The sequence below is a fragment of the Leucoraja erinacea genome, chromosome 17, assembly GCF_028641065.1.
Source record: "Leucoraja erinacea ecotype New England chromosome 17, Leri_hhj_1, whole genome shotgun sequence".
NCBI classification, from domain to species: domain Eukaryota; kingdom Metazoa; phylum Chordata; class Chondrichthyes; order Rajiformes; family Rajidae; genus Leucoraja; species Leucoraja erinaceus.
This window is the reverse complement of record NC_073393.1, coordinates 28,362,504-28,379,015: the sequence shown is the minus strand read 5'-3', so window position 1 is coordinate 28,379,015 and position 16,512 is coordinate 28,362,504. Positions and strand designations below refer to the sequence as shown.

General features: G+C 46.8%; 1 protein-coding gene across 6 annotated transcripts in view; it reads right to left on the bottom strand.

Annotated features, from left to right (window-relative positions):
• The window catches only part of gse1b (Gse1 coiled-coil protein b), a 506,044-nt gene that overhangs the window by 133,272 nt on the left and 356,260 nt on the right, over positions 1-16,512 (bottom strand). The window lies entirely within an intron of this gene.

Below are 16,512 nucleotides of genomic sequence, written 5' to 3'. Positions count from 1 at the left end.
GGGAAGGAGGGAAAGAAGAGGGGAGGGGGAAAAAAGAAACAGAGAAAGGAAATCGCCCCTCCTCCCTCCCCTCTAAAGGATCCGCAGGCGTCGATCAATCTTCATGCAAGGATCATTATCTGTAAATTGGACGTCTGGCAGAGTGACACCAGATTTGTCACTGTTAATGCAAGAGCGAGGATATAAACCGCCAGGCATCTGTTCTGCCGAGACCCTCTCGCCTCTCGTGCTTTTCACTAAAGATCCCCCCTCACACACACAATCTCTGCCCCTCAGTGTAGCGGGGTCTCTCTCTCTCTCTCTCAGAGAGGTTTCCCGTGCAGCTACAGCTATGCAGCGAGAGAGAGGAGGGAAGGAGAGAGAGGAGGGAAGGAGAGAGAGGAGGGAAGGAGAGAGAGGAGGGAAGGAGAGAGGGGAGGGGGAGGGTATTCAACTCATCCACCCAGGTTGCAGCGAGGAACCAGCTGCCGCTTTCAAAGACGGTGACACGGGCCGAGGTTGGGCAAGGCGGGCGAGACGCCTCGGGACTTTCAGAGCACACAGAGAGACATACAGAGGGGAGGTGGGGGAAGCGACATCTCCGACCTGTCTACATGTCTCGTCGTGACACCCAGGAAGAGGTTAACGCGGCCGAGCTGACTGAAAGACCTGTTGGGTGTAGCAATCAGGTGTTGACGTCTCGCATCTCATCCGGCCGCCCAACACACACATTGTTATCTGATCACACTTTGTCGACTCTCCCGCCTCTCACAACCATTCTCACCCCCCCAACTTCCTGCAAACACACACACCATCCATTTCAGTTGCAAAGCCGCAGAGTTTAACTCCTTCGACCCCAGAGCAGTGTTTTTAAAGATCAATTCCCCCCCGCCAGTTACAGACAGACAGATAGATAGATAAAGCCCCCCCAACCCCACACCACACGGACACGCGTTGGGAGAGAGTTTCAAACGTCTTCATGTTCCCGGGCAACGAGCTGACTAAATACAGACACACAAGGCAGAGAGAGGGGTCCCGCTAACAGCCAGTTAACCAAACACGAGGAGGAAGTCTGTTTGACAGCGACTTGGGTTAAATGTCGGCGCAGAAACCCACCACAACAAAATAACATTGCTCCCAAAACGATTTAAAAAAAATCAAAAGTTCAATGAATAATGCAGTGCAAAAATGAACCCACATCCGTTGCATCGGTTAATACACAAAGTCTTTATTTGCACTTTGATACTTAATATATCCCCCCCCCCCCCCCCCCCACCCCCCCCACCCCCCAATCCCATCCCATGAAGCAAAACACAATGCTGGAGTAACTCAGCGGGTCAGGCAAACGTCTCTGGAGAACATGAATAGCCAACGTTCCGGATCGGGACATTTCAACAGACTATTCCAAGTCCTCCAGAGATGGTGCCTGACCTGCTGAGTTACTCCAGCACTTTGTGGTTTTACACAAGATTCCAGCATCTGTAGGTCCTTGTTTCTCCATATGTTTTTCTCCCAGCTAAGCCCCTTACGTTGAAAACTAAAACAACGTAAATAAACAACAAAAAGAGCCTCTAGCTTTCTGCAGAATAGCTGTGCAGACATCCGCCTGCCAGCTCCTAACGGTTCACTGACTGTGCAAGATTTGGGAGTCGAAAATAGCGAAAGAAGAAGAGATAAGCAATCGCTTAATCTCTCCCCAACACACTCGTCTCGGTGCTACGAACTGGTGAAGGATTTCTGTTGTTGTTTGCAATATTATATGTAGGGTGCGTTGTGCTGGATGGGAGGAGGGTGGCGGATTGGAGCGGAATTATCCGCTCCAGGGGCGTGAAAACACAAGTGCTAAGCATCTGTCCCGTTTATTTGACTGTAACCTCCGAGGTCGAACTGAGCCTATTATCAGCTGCTGCACTTCGCGGCGGTTCATTGTCTGCGTGAGTTAAGGCTGAGTGTATCTCCTCGGAGAATGTCATCAGGCCGTCAGCGAGCGAGCGAGCAAACACACACACACAATCAGAGGTCCCCGCTGTGTGTTGCACCGGGCTAACACCACATCCACCCAAAAAGAACAGGCACTCACAAGCGGCTTTTGAATCAAGGTGTTGCAACAAAAGGGGGGAGGGGGTTGCTGCAATTAGTCAACTCGGTTTAACACATGCCATGGAGAATAAAGGGAAGGGACTGAGATCCAATTCTGTCCGGATTGTATTACACTGCCTCCATCGCTTCGCTTTATCCTGCACATCACTCAATACCTCCAGCTAATGTATTAAAAGCCATTATGGACGCAGGAAGGCAGTGAGCGACTTTAACAAGTGCAACTATTTAAGAAAAGGCCTGCGAGAGGCCTGCTATTTCTCGGGGGCGGCGGGGGCAATGCCCCCAGTCTTAGCATCTGTGGCATGCGATGCCTTTCATGTTTCCACGGTGTTGTTTGCGCGATGTGGTGTGCTGGCACCTCGGTGAGATTAACCAACGCGTCACAATTCCTGCAATTAGTCTCATGGCAGATTTGTTGTTTCGAGAGGCCTATGTGCTTTTGAGTGTTTTGTTTTAAACTCTCCTGTGGTTCTTTTTAGCGTTGGGATTATTTCTAAAAGGGTAAAATAACATAACACTTCCCCATATTCCTCATATCACTGGGGAATCTTACGACCCAGCGGTATGAAATGTGTAAGTAGGTACCGGAGATGCTGGTTTATACCAAAGATAAGACACAACATGCTGGAGTAACTCAGCAGGACAGGCAGCATCTTTGGAGAGAAGGAATGAGTGACGTCACCCATTTCTTCTCTCCAGAGCATCTGGCCGTCCTGCTGAGTTACTCCAGCATTTTGTATCTATCTCCAACGGTATGAATATTGATTTATCTAACCTCAAGTAAGCCTTGCATCCCCTCTCTCTCCGTACCTCCCCCACTCTAGACATCGTACTAGTTTCACTGACATCCTGTTGAGTTCCACTGTCTGTGTAACTCGTTATCACCTGCCCCACAGCCAACAATAGACCATTGTGGGCTCCACCTTCCCATGATCATTGTTGTTTTTTTGCATAACTTTCATTAATTTGTTTTATTTACCCAAGATAGACACAAAATGCTGGAGTAACTCAGCAGGACAGGCAGCATCTCTGGAGAGAAGGAATGGGTGACGTTTTGGGTCGAGACCCTTCTTCAGACTATTTACCTTCTATATCTCTCGTTTCCCTCTCATCTGACACAGTCTGAAGAAGGGTCTCAACCCCAAACATCACCCTTTTCTCCAGAGATGCTGCCTGACCTACGGAGTTACTCTAGTTTTTTTTGTCATTCTTCCTCATATTATAATGTTGAAATAGCAAACATATATGCCTCTTGGGCATTGCATGTAGGAAGCTTGTTGGAAACTGGATCAGTCTTTACAGTTTCAGAGACTGGACGTTAGAGACCAAAGAAACTAGAGAGACCTAACTTTATATTTTGCACTATTCACAACCTTAGAGTCAGTGATATGAATACATAAAACAAGTCAGCTAATTCAAGCAGAGCAAAACCCCACAAAGATTATACATACAGTAAAGATGAGAGTCAAAACTTGAACCAGAGTTTGAGATAGTAATACCAACATCTCCAATGGTCAAAAAGGTACCCAGCATCATTAGAGTCCCACAACTCACTGGCCACATTTCACTCCAGCCTTCAGGAAGAAGATAGAGGAGCCTGAAAACTATAATGTCCAGGTTCAGGAACAGTTTCTTCCCAACAGCCATCAGTCTGTTAAACACTGCAACCTCCAAATAAGCTCTGAACTACATAGAGGTAGGAGAAGTGCTTTTGTATTTTTGCACTATTGTTGGTAGTTTTTTCTTTTATATATATACACACACACATTGAGCTATTTTCATATATATATATATATATATGAAAATAGCTCAATGTGTGTGTGTGTATATATATATATGTCTGGGACGTGTGACAATAAAACACTCGTAACACGTAAGGGTCATACTTCCTGGTTCAAACCTTTTATGCCATCATCACAATAGGGAGTAATTGGCTGTTCCACAGCGGCACATTTACCCACTGAGCTATGGACTGGGGCAAATCCTTCCATTGACCAAGAACAGAAAATACTGGAAATACCCAGCACCGCATCAGTGGGAAGAGAAATTGAGACGATGTTTTGAGTTTGAGACTCTTCATCTGAGAACTGCAAATCTTCCCACAGATGCAACCTGACCTGCTGAGTTTAGTTTAGTTTCGAGATACATCATGGAAAATGGCTCTTCGGCCCACTGAGTTCCGCGCCGACCAACGTTCACCCATAGACTAGTTCTATCATATGCACTAGGGAAACTTTACAACCTACAAACCTGCACGTCTTTGGAATGTTGGAATTAAGAATTCAGCCCAACTCAACCATGCTGACCAAGATGCTCCATCTAAACGAGCCCCATTTGGCCACGTTTGGCCCAAATCTCTCAAAATCATTCCTATCCAAGTGTCTTTTAAATGGTGCCTTAGTACCTGCCACAACTACCTCCTCTGACAGCTCGTTCCAGTTGTCTACCACACTCTGAGTGTAAAAGTTACCCCTCAGATTCGTATTAAATCTTCTGTGGTTTTTTTTATTTTCCTTCCATTACGCAACCTGGATTATTTTCCTACTCAAATATCTCTAGTCCAAAATCTGACGTTGGTTTCTGTGCCTCCATCTGAATACAGAAAAAAAACATCAACACAAAGGGATTCTACTACTGAGCAGATTTTAAAGCCTGATTACATGAAAGTCAATTACCTCCACTCCTTGTGTGGTATGTGGGAATTGTGACCATATTCAATTTCTCTGCTACAGCAAGCAATTTGCGTTATTGTCAACATTTACCATTTGGTAGATCCTCCCGTTTATTTCATTAACCTGCCGTTGGAAACTAAACGTCCCCTTCTGTCACCACGCTAAAAATGGCTTTGATCAAGCAGCGCAATAAATCGTGCCCTGATTACAGCAGACACCTTTCAGATTGGAAATTACGGGCGGGCTGGTCATGAGGCTAATTCAGGCAGCACGTTCGTGGACGTCAATATTTTGGAGAGGAGGCCGCAATGCAAGGTGCGTCTCCACCTCAGCATTGCCCCCTCTCTCTGGCAGTTGTGCGGAAGGGACTTGTGGAGAGTTGTTTTAAGTTATGAGCCTTTTAGCTCTAATTGCGGCTGGTCATGAGGCTTCCACTAGCTAAAGGCTGCTTCCTCAGCACAGGGTTGCACCCACATGGACCCAGTATTACTTGATTCGTGAAACTGGCCCCTGCGGATGGAGATGTACGGTGGCGCAGCGGTAGAGTTGCTGCCTTACAGCGCCGAAGACACGGGTTCGATCCTGACTACGGGTGCTGACTGTTTGCACGTTTTCCCCGTGACCTGCGTGGGTTGTCTCCAGGTGCTCCAGTTTCCTCCCACACTCCAAAGACGTGCAGGTTTGTAGCCAAACTGGCTTGCTAAAGTTGTAAAATTGTCCCTATTGTGTGTAGGGTAGTGTTGGGGTGCGGGGATCGCAGGTCGGCACAGACTCAGTGGGCCGAAGGGCCAGTTTCCACGCTGTAACTCTAAACAAAAATGTATGTTTGACAGGATCAGGGCCGGCCTCCCATATCCCAGGATCAAAACTGAAATGGTGGCTGTATAAAAAGATTATCAGCTACTGTTACCGATTGTAAACAATTGAAAGCTGGACGAACATTACGCATAGCATGATTTAACAAGTCAATAAAAATCTTTAAAGTACACCCTGCTTGGGAAATACAATATAAAGAGTATGCTCGCCTCTCACCTGTCTTTTCTGTGTACTCTTTGTTCCTTGGCCAAGTGGGACGACAGATGGCACAATGGGCTAAGTGTTCGGCTGGCGACCGGAAGGTAGCCGGTTCGAATCCCGCTTGGAGTGCATACTGTCGTTGTGTCCTTGAGGCAAGACACTTCACCCACCTTTGCCTGTGTGTAATGTAATGTAATTATGTGAAGCACTTTGGGGTCAATGCAAGTTGACTGAAAATGTGCTATATAAATAAGATTATTATTTATTATTATTATTTATTAAGTGGATTTGTTTCCAGCCTCCTTATGTACTGTAAGTTGGCCAATAATGCCATTATACCATTGATGTAAATGGTAGAACAGAGACCCCTGCAACCTTTGATCATTGTGGCATTTTCCCAGTTGCTAGACTAGGTTAGGAAATGGAAACTCTGTCCACAATGCTGCTTGAAACACTGAGTTTGCATCAAAAGATGCCATTAGGGGGCATGCACATGAGTACAACTGCGCTTTAGGATTGCTGCATGTCGCGAGGCAGTGATAATTCAGCATTGATTCGCCCTGTGATCTTTTCACCTTTCCCCTGGCAAGCTGTTTTGTGTTTGTTATCACCCCCTTGCCTTGCCCCATCCCGCAGTAGCTGGTCACAATGCACAACACCATGAGAGCAAGCAGCCCATATCCTGCCCGCTGTGTGACTGCACTACCTGGCTAGGTCAACATGTGGCCACAAGGTCTTTCAGTTACAGAGTCATTACACTGTGCCTCACGGCCTGGTCCGGCAACTTGGACGCCCAGGAGCGAAAAAGACGGCAGAAAGCGGTGAACACTGCCCGGTCCATCACAGGTTCTGACCTCCCCACCATCGAAGGGATTTACAGGAGATGCTGCATCAAAATAGGCAGCCAGCATCATCATAGACCCACACCACCCTGGCCACACACTCATTCCACTCCTGCCATCGGGAAAAAAAGATAGGAGCCCGAAAACTGTAACGTCCAGGTTCAGGAACAGCTTCCTTCCTACAGCCATCAGGCTATTAAACACTGCAACCTCCAGATACACTCTGAACTAGATCAGATTCAGATTCAGATTCAGATTCAATTTTAATTTGTCATTGTCAGTGTACAGTACAGAGACAACGAAATGCATTTAGCATCTCCCTTGAAGAGCGACATAGCAAACGATTTGAATAAAAAATAATAAGTGTCCGGTGGGGGGGGGGTGGTGATTGGCAGTCACCGAGGTACGTTGTTGAGTAGAGTGACAGCCGCCGGAAAGAAGCTGTTCCTCGACCTGCTGGTTCAGCAACGGAGAGACCTGTAGTGCCTCCCGGATGGTAGGAGGGTAAACAGTCCATGGTTGGGGTGAGAGCAGTCCTTGGCGATGCTGAGCGCCCTCCGCAGGCAGCGCTTGCTTTGGACAGACTCAATGGAGGGGAGCGAGGAACCGGTGATGCGTTGGGCAATTTTTACCACCCTCTACAATGCCTTCCGGTCGGAGACAGAGCAGTTGCCATACCATACTGTGATGCAGTTGGTAAGGATGCTCTCGATGGTGCAGCGGTAGAAGTTCACCAGGATCTGAGGAGACAGATGGACCTTCTTCAGTCTCCTCAGGAAGAAGAGACGCTGATGAGCCTTCTTGATCAGAGTAGATCGAATTGTGGGCATTGGTTTTGTCTTTTTGCGCTATTAATGTTTGTTGTTTTTATGTGTATGAATGTGTGTGTGCATATATCTACGTATAAATATTATATATATATATACGTACATATATATACACACACACTGAGCTGTTTTTTCTCATTTATTATACTGTTCACAGCGTACTAGGTTTACATATTCTGTTGTGCTCTGCGTAAGAACTTCATTGGTCTGTCTGGGACATATGACAATAACACAGGCTTAATGCTCGACTCTTGTCCCATGCTCCTCCTTCCTGTATCTGTAACTTCCAACCAAGTGTGGACACATGAAGTCCAGGTCCTGACACAGCCTCTCCACACCCGCAGAAAGGCTTGGATTAATTAAAATAAAGACACAAAGTGCTGGAGTAACTCGGCGAGTCAGGGAGCATCGCTGAAGGAAGGTCCTGACCCGAAACATCACCTATCCACGTTCTCCAGAGATTCTGCTTGACCCGCTGAGTTACTCCAGCACTTTTTCCTAAGGGATACAGTGTGGAAACAGGCCCTTCGGCCCACCGAGTCTGCGCCAACCAACAATCACCCGTTCACCAGTGTGCTATCCAACACACGAAGGTCAATTTACAGAAGCCAATTAACCTACAAACCTGTATATCTTTGGAGCGTGGGAGGGAACCGGAATACCCAGAGAAAACCCATGCGGTTACAGGAAGAATGTACAAACTCCGTACAGACAGCACCTGTGGTCAGGATCGAACACGGGTGTCCGGCACTGTAAGGCAGCAAGTCTGCTGCTGCACCACTACTTTACCACGGCGCCACTGTGCCACCTGTTAATTTGACACAACTGTGTGTTGAATTTATGTGGATCTTCTCCTTCAAAATATGTAAGTCACAAACCCGTCTTGTTTATGCTTTAATGCAATCCTGAGCAAGCGGGTTTATGCTGTGATTTACCATATTCATTATTGTTCTGCGGAAGTCTAAGAAAATAGAATCTGCTTTAAATTGAAAATCAATCCTTATTGAATAAATTCAGAGGATAAGCAATATTGTAAAAGATATAAGACCTTATTAAATAAGGGGATCGTTGAAGAAGAATTGATTGATTGATTGATTGATTGATTGAAAGATACAGCATGGAAACAGGCCCTTTGTCCCATCGAGTCCACGCTAACCATTGATCATCCATTCACAATAGTTCTATGTTATCCCGCTCTCATGAGCCACAAGGGGCAATTTGCTGTGGAAGCCCAAGAAGGCCAAGAAGGCCAATTAACCTAAAGTCTATAGAGGGCCAATTGACCTAACGTCTTTGGGATGTGGGAGGAAACTGGAGAACCCAGAGAAAACCGTCATGACCACAGGAAGTGCGTGCAAACTCCACACAGACTGCATCCCGAAGTCAGGATCGAACCTGGGTCTTTGGCGCTGTGAGGCCGCGGCACTGCCAGCTGCGCCACTGCGCCACCCTCGTTCCCCTTTCCCCGTCAAATGAAAATCATATTTTAAGCACTGAATATTCTCAGCCCTTCCAACGACTCAACCTTTCTATCACTTCAGCCAATCCATTTACACCTACGATCTTGACCAAGACTCATATGCATGCCTGCAATGTGACCTTCCTTGGATCAATGCCCATTTTGTCCTTTTATGTCACCATCTTGACACTTGGGCCATTTTTCTACAACCAATGTGCTTTGAAAGTGCAAGTTGATGTTATTTATACAATGGACTGCCTGGAGGCATTTACAGACTCAAGGAAGCACTCGCTTCATGTTATACACATTCACAGAGTTCAAATGAAACAAGTAGTGCCAGATGTGTCTGTTTACGCTTACTATTCTCTGTCATACAGAAACTTACAAATTCCTCGCCAAAAATAGATGTACCCAGTTATTATAAGTTTAGAATATAGAACAGTACAACACAGGAACAGGCCACTTGGCTCACTATGTCCGCGCCAAACATGACACCAAGTTAAACTAATCCCCTACGCCTGCACATGATCTGTATCCCTCCATATCCATATGCCTTTCCAAAAGCCTCTCAAATGCCACGATCATATCCACCATATAGAAGATAGACACAAAATGCTGAAGTAACTCAGCGGGACAGGAAACATCTCTGGAGAGAAGGAATGGGTGAGGTTTTGGGTCAGGACCCTTCTTCATACACTTTCTGACAGTGTTTTTAAGGCACCCATCACTCTCTGTTGATGTTATTTATACAATGGAAAAAACATGTCCTGAATATCCCCTTTATTCTTTAATCACCTTAAAGCTGGCCCCTCTAAAAGCTTTGACATTTCCACCCAGGGAGAAGGAAGGGTTCTCTCTACCCTACACATGACTCTCATAAATTTATAAACTTCTTTCAGGTCTGCTCTCAACCTCCAGTACACCAGAGAGAAAAATGTAAATGTGTCCACATCTCCTTATATCTTTTAATCTAGGTAGCATTCTGGTAGAAGGGTCCAGTCCCGAAACGTTGCCTGTCGATATTTTCCAGATACCCTATTTTTCTGCACGATGTACTCCAGCTGCAGCCTAACCAAAGTTCTTTCAAGCTATAACATGACTCCCTGCCCTTATACTCAATGCCCCAAGTGATGAAGGAAGCCAGCTCTCCAATGTTAGGGGGCAAGCACTCTTTCATGTGGGGCATTGAACCAAGTTACGCTCTATCCACTAAAAAATGTCATGAGATTATTTCAGAGTTGTAGAGTTATAGAATAGTACAGCACAGAAACAGGCCCTTCAGCCCACTATGTCCATGCAGAACCTGATGCCAAGTTAAACCAATCTCCTCCGGCTGCACGTGTTCCATGTCCCTCTTGAGGAGGGAGGTTCTCCCTATCATTATGTCTAATACTAATGACTCAACAGACTTTAGACTTTAGAGATACAGCGCGTAAACAAGCCCTTCGGCCCACCGAGTCCGCTCCAACCAGCCATCACCCCATGCACTAGCAATGTCCTGCACACAAGGGACAAACCTGCACATCTTTGGAGTGTGGGAGGAAATTGGGACCACCTGGAGAAAACCCACGTGGTCATAGGGAGAGCATACAAACTGCTTACAGACAGCGCCCACAGTCAGGATCGAACCCTGGTCTCTGGCGCTGTAAAGCAGCAACTCTATAACTGCGCAACTGTTCTGCCCACTATGCCGCCCATAATAAATAGACCCTAACACACTACCCGCTCAATGCTACATTTGTGCGGATGAGCATATCATTCATTAAATGGTTGCCAAAGTTCCGTCTTTGCAAATAGTGAGCACACTTCAAAGCGGTAAAAGAGATTTGCGATGTTCTTTAAATGGATGTGAAAGGCACTACAGAAATGCAAATCCTTCCTGGGTGAAAAAAGTTTTATCGGCAGAGGTTTTAGTGTAATGAAAGAATCAATGACCCAAATATTTGACTTTCAGCCATCTTTCTAAAATGTAATTGTCCTTTAAATTTATAGAAAAAAACCTCGCCATATTTGAACCATTTATCAACCAAGGCCTGGATCATGTGAATATTTGTTGCTGTTTAAGTAAGAATGTCATAGTTGTGAAGACCCATAAAGGGCCATCCTAGTTATCTGGGCAGCACATTGGTGCAGCTGGTAGAGCCGTTGCCTCGCAGGGCCAGAGACCCGGGTTTGCCCTTGACCTCGGGTGCTGGATGAGTGGAGTTTGCACGTTCTCCCCTTGACTGTGTGGGTTTCCTCCAAGTGCTCTGGCTTCCTGCCACAATGTAAATGTTAGTTGGCCTCTGTAAACTTGCCCCTTGTGTGTAGCGAGAGGATATGAAAGTGGGATAACATGGAACTAGTGTGAACGGGTGATCGATGGCCAACGTGGACTCGGAGGGCTGAGGGGCCTCTTTCAATGCTGCATCTCCAACCTCAACCTATCTAGCTGAGTGTTTCATGACAAACAGGATTCCTATGCTTGTGATAAGAAAACTGGCAGAGGCTGAAGGGATAAGGGTCCCGACCCCGAAACGCCACCCCATCCTTTTTCTCCAAGGATGCTGCCTGACCCGCTGAGTTACTCCGGCACTTTGTGTGTCTATCTTTCAGATTCCAATGCTTTCCTGGTTACGCGGCTGCATGCTCGAGGCAAACAGACGTTGAACACCAGGCAAACTCGGAGAAGGTGAGGCTGAGCACCTCTAGGGAGCTCCAGCAAGCTGATTAATAATTCAGGAAGTGAAAAACGACATCAAAAGCCCAACGTCGGGCCATCTGTGCTATTGGATGGTTGCTGGGCTCAATCACACCTGACTGCAGAAAGCGATCCAGACAAGTGCAATACTGAGTCCAATGGGACCACGGAGGGAGGTGGGGAGAGCAGATGGATAACTAACCAAGCAAATGATGGCAAAGTCACTGTGACAACAACAGTGCTTCGAAATCCCTCAATTGGCAAATTTACAGGAGGCTCAATTAACTTTCTCCATCTGAAATATGTGCAGTGGCTTTCCACTTAAAGACACTGCGCCCCCTTCCTTTCTTCTTGGTGTGCTGTGGCTGAGCTCCCAAAGCATCAGAGGCCAGGCTTTCAGAGATACCTTCTTTGATGGGGCGCCTGGCTGCCTATAGTTCTATGCAGACATCTATTTTTGATCCCTGCTTAAAACGCTGCAATTTAACAGACCGGTAAAAATGAACTTGTTCTAAGTCATTACGATCTCAAGTGAATCCCCTCAAGCACTCTGATAGCATTCCGGGGCTTACGATTGTCCATCCAATTTCATAAGGTGGCGATAAGATGAACCCCTTCAAGAGGAGTAGACCCTCATTATAATGGACCACAGAGGGGGGCGGGGGGGGGGGGTCTGTTATTGGCGAGTGTCTGCTATAACCGAGTAAGGGATTATATGTAGTAGAAACAAAGAACTGCAGAGGCTGGTTAATTCACAAAAAGCCACCACGTGCTGGAGTAACTCAGCAGGTCGGGGAGCATCTTGGGAGAACATGGATAGGTGACGTTTCGGGTCGGGACCCTTCTTCAGATTCTCGGACTGAAACTGGGCCTGGAATCCAGGTAAGTTGAGGCAAGGATTGGCGGAGTGATTGGTCGCGGCCCGCGGGCGGTTGCAGCGCAGGTACGGGTCGGAGGAGGCGGTGTCGGCAGCGTGGACTGGAACCAGCCAAAAGAAGGGCCCGGACCCAAAACGTCACCTCCACAGATGCTGCCTGACCCGCTGAGTTACTCCAGCATTTTGTGTCGTTCCTTGGTCAACCAGCATCCGCAGTCCCTTGTTTCTGCAACGGACCGGTCTGACTGATGGGTGGGAAAGCCTCCAGAGCTCCAGCGGGAATCAATCTCATGTCTTAGGTCAGAAGGTCCCGTGTTGAGGTCCCATTCCATAGACCAAAGTAGTCAGATCGAAGCTGAGTCTCCAGTGTAGTACAGAGGGAGGGCCACACTCTCAGAGATCTCACCTTCCATGGAAATTACTTGTTTCCACTCTGAGATGGGCTCACGAGGTTTGCATGGGTGTAACAGACTCTTCACCAATGGGGCAGAGAGGTAGGTATCTGGCAGGGCTGGGAAGGGGTTAATTTGTGAGTTGGAGCACTCCTTCCAGGGCCTCGCTGTGCTCCCTGCATGGCCTTGAGGTTCTCAATGCTCCCCCCAAATGCTCCACTCGTAGGTCTTTTATTAACAGCCATCCCTCCCTCAAACCATATCATCTTTGCTGTCCTTGGCAGAGTTCCATCCACTAAGTGGTCACAGGATTTTCTGTAGCACAACATCTCAAAAGGGCTTTATTGATTGTAAAGTGCCTTGGGGCAGTTCCAAGGCTGTGAAAGGCACTACATAAATGCGGCCCTTTCATTCACTCTGAAAGCTGGTAGTTTCATTGGGTCTATGGGGAGATTGAATCTGTACAGACAGAACATAGTCGCGATTAAAAGTGAGCTTAATCATGGTGTCCTTAATAATCATTCAGGGTAAACATGATGGTTGATGACCAACCATCAAGCTCCCATTTATACTAGACCTAGACCAGGGGTCGGCAACCTACGGCCCACGGGCCGAATGCGGCCCGTAACCCAAAATCATCCCGCCCGCAGGCGTATTGTTTTTTTCTGAGGACTTCCATCCTCACAGAAAAAAACCCCATTCCCTCTCAAAACCCTCCCTCCCTTCCGCTCAACGGCTAATCGCAGCGGTAAAATGTATTTAAGCTTCTTTTGGGCGTTCTGTTCATCTGTTTAGTAACACGGATGTGACTCATCCTCCTCACCTCCTACTGCTTTAAAAGAAATCCCAGATAGTATTTCTCTGCAAGTATTTAAATATAGTTAGTATGTATTATTATTACCTCCATTTATTAACTGTGGCGATAGATGTGGCCCGCCATCCGCTCACAGACATGGGTCCTGGCCCCTATGCAGAACAAGGTTGCCGACCCTTGACCTGGACTTAATCTTATTTTATTCTCCCCACATTTCCATCAATCTCTCCAGATTCTTTAATTCACCTTCACATGAGGAACAATTTACGGTGGCAAATTAAACTGCTAACATGCCTACGCCTGGAATGATGGGAGAAACTGAAGCACCCAGAGGAAATCCACGCGTTCACACGGAGATCGTGCAAACTCCACACAGACACATTGGAGGTCAGGAGTGAAACAGGTTATTGGTGCAGTGAGGCAGCAGCTCTACCACCTGTGACACTGTGCCGGCCCGAACACTCTCGGTCGGGGGGTGAAGTGTTTTCATTCAACACTCTCAATCCTCAGCCGGTTCAGTACGGTGGAAATGGAAGAAGGGAGCTTGGGACTCTAATCATCAGTGGGCTATTCGGCCGTGTGAGGCATCGCTGGTCTGATTCCCGCCAAACAGGCTCACCGTCTTTCAGCAGACGCCAGCTGGGTGGAATGAGTGGATTAGTAGCTGCTTTAAAACAAGAAATAAAAATCAACGTGTGAGGGATTTGCTGCAAATACATGGTGTTGATGTGGAAACTGTGGTTGGGCATAGAAAATATGTCCCATCACAGGCTGAGGGGAGAGATGACTACTCTTGGCTCAGTCTCATCCTTGGGTATCTCCCCCCTTAACCCCACTCCACTCTTTGGGTTATATTAGGTTGGGAACAGAATGTGGGGAGAAGCAGTGACGGGATCTGCTGCCTCGCCACTTCCATCTAGTGGTGGCAATCTGCAGTGACAGCCACAAGGGCTTGCCAAATACAGCGCGTGCACACCACACAGATTCAAATTTAATGTCATTATTATTCATCCACCATCACTGGCAAGGCCTGAATTTAATCGTCCTTAATGGTCACCATCTTCTTGAATCGCTGCTGTCTTTGTAGTGACAATGCTTCCACCTTCCACAGTGCTGTTGAGTATTATGGTCTGTTGTTGGGGTTTGAAACAACTTGTGGCTGGATGAGCCTAGATGGCTTCATTAGTGAATGAGGATTAGTGAATGAAGTAACAATCAGGTGCAAGTGAGAGACCCAAAGGAAGTGCAAATGCTGGAATCTTATGTAGAACTCAGTGAGTCATGCAGCATCTCTGGAGAGAAGGCATAGCTGACGTGTCGGGTCGAGACTCTTCTTCCGACTGAGAGTCAGGTGAGAGGGGAACTAGATATGTGAAGAAGTGCAAAGAACATATGAATGAAAGGTATGCAAAAGGACAAATCAAAGCCAATAACAATGATCAAGGAAAGATGGAGCCCACAATGATCCATTGTTGGCTGTGGAGAGGGTGATAACGAGTGAAACCTAATGAATGAAACAGCAAAACTAAGCAGGACGTCAGTGAAATTAATAGTGTGTAGGAAGGAACTGCAGATGTTGGTTTAAACCGAAGATAGACACAAAAAAGCTGGAGTAACTCAATTGGTCAGGCCGTGAAATTAGTAGGATGACTAGGGCGGGGGAGGGACGGAGAGATATGGAATGTAAGGGTGACGAAATTAGAGAAATAAATATTCATACCGCTGGGTTGCAAGCTGGGCAGCACCCAGAGAAAACCCACACGGTCATGGGGAGAACAGACAAACTCCATTCAGACAGTGCCCATGGTCAGGTTCAAACCCGGGGCTCTGGTACTGTAAGGCAGCAACTCTACCGTTGCGCCATCATGCCGCACATGCAGTTTGCACACCATTCTGCTCACAATCGGGATGTACGGTGGCGATCAGGAATGGATAAAGCTGTCCGCAACTCTTTCCTCTTCTGTCGCTTGGTAACTGAAGCCAATGGATCCATTCCTGCCATTGGTTCCAAGAGATTACGCAGCCCTAATCCAGCCACAAGTCATACCACGCAAGTTGTAACGAGCTACCAGACAGTACCTTTCCAGCCCTATTTCCCTGCAAAGTGCTTTTGTACTGGTGACTTTTAATTAAAAAAGCTCACTCAGCACACTGATTTGCCGACACTTCTAGCTCGGTATGTCAGCTGCTTCTTGTGTGCTGTGTAAATGTATTAAGCTGTTAAAGACCGCATGGCTTCATCCAAGACCAACGCAACCCCCCAAGACAAAGTGTTCACATTGCTGATGATTTGCCAGTATAAAATTGTCTGGCATAGTGGAAAAACAGCTACCTAATTATTGCACAGTAACGCTTTAGAAATCCTGCTCTCAAAACCAAATCTAATCATTTTACACTTTATCGTGAATTATCTTTGAGCACCATTCCCTCAGGAAAGCTTATTAGAAGCATTTGCTTACATCTGGCTCAAAGGGTCTAATTGTTAATGAAATTTATATTTGAGAGATGAAGGTGATGTTTTGCATGCGTCATTCCCCTTGTTGCTGTCAGTGCTGAGAAAGAACAGAAGAAAGGGAGGAAGAAGATTCTCCATTTCTGTTTAAAGTGGAGATGCCAGTCCCTTGTTAGTTTTGACGTGCTACGGATTAATGGAGTGCTGTAATCTTTCTCTGTTGAAGACCTCCTTTGGGAGCTGCCAGCATCTCAGCTCAGTGTGATCTCTAGGTTGGGTCGACTGACTGACATCCGTGCGCAGGGCTGCGGCAGATCTGCGTTGCTGGTGGGGGCATCTCGTAGGTGGAGGATCACAACCAGAGTGCTGCATGGTTCTTCACTGGATGTAGATGGATCACA